The sequence below is a fragment of the Limulus polyphemus genome, unplaced genomic scaffold (genome assembly GCF_000517525.1).
Source record: "Limulus polyphemus unplaced genomic scaffold, Limulus_polyphemus-2.1.2 Scaffold5360, whole genome shotgun sequence".
In the NCBI taxonomy this organism is placed as follows: Eukaryota; Metazoa; Arthropoda; class Merostomata; order Xiphosura; family Limulidae; genus Limulus; species Limulus polyphemus.
In genome coordinates this window covers 1-1,169 of record NW_013670970.1, presented here as the reverse complement: position 1 = coordinate 1,169, position 1,169 = coordinate 1, and positions in this window count along the sequence as shown.

Below are 1,169 nucleotides of genomic sequence, written 5' to 3'. Positions count from 1 at the left end.
ACGGATATTGAGGAGCCAGTGTAGGAAGAATATTACCAACAAGTCGGCCTCAAGGAGACCAGTAGTGGTTGGTGTGAGCGACGCCTACCAACCCCCATCATGAAAGTCCCTACAGCTAGGTGTAAAATGCCAAGCACACACACAGTGTCTACGTGACAGAAAAGCTGGATGGCCAAAGGTGCAAATTTGTCATAGACTCTGCATCTCAGCAAACCCTTGTGAGCATCAAGGTGTTAGATCACGAAGGAGTACCGGAAGCCATACAGAAGCTTTATGGTGTGACAGGACATTCTGCAAGGTTTTGGGGACCAGTTTGGGTAACTATCGAGCTCATGGGCATGAAAAACAGACAGAAAGTATACTTGGCTGACATTGAAGACCAATGCATATTAGGATTGGACTATCTACTACCGAGGAAATGTGTAGTTAACTTCGATAAAATGACGAATGGAAACAACAAAGGCCAGACTCCAGTAAGTGTTGCTACATCCGTTGATCTGCATGTCACAGCACTTAAATCAACTACAATACCCCCTATGTCAGAGACGATAATTTGGGGAAGGATAAAAGAATATTCCCATGGAAGCCCAATGCTTGTAGAAACAATGGAAGACACATCCAGGCCAGCGGATTTGAAGATTGGAAGGTCACTTGTAGCAGGTCGTCAAGTAGTACCTATAAAAGTGGCCAATTTCTCTGAATATGAGCAGACACTAAAGGAAGGGGCATTGTTGGGTGTGTGCCAGGAGGTAGAGCCAGTCAATGTTAAAGCAAGGAATGCAACTGTGAAGAAAGGACATACACTTCCGGAATATACACTGACCTCTATAAGAAGAGCATAGTCCATTTGTCATCATCACAGGCTCTTCAAGTAAAAGAACTTTTGGCAAATTATGCTGACGTCTTTTCGAAAGGAGATCATGACCTCGGATGTACAAACCTGATAGAGCACAGAATAAACACAGGCAACCACCATCCAATAAAGATCCCTCCAAGGAGAATTGCTCCAGAAAAGCGACAAGAGACTGAGAAGGTCATGGATGGTCTAATCAAGGAAGGGATAGTTGAAAAATTAGAGAGTCCATGGTCAGCTCCTGTCGTATTAGTACAGAAGAAAGATGGGACCCAACATTGCTGTGTGGACTTCGGGGCTCTTAACAGCATAACCG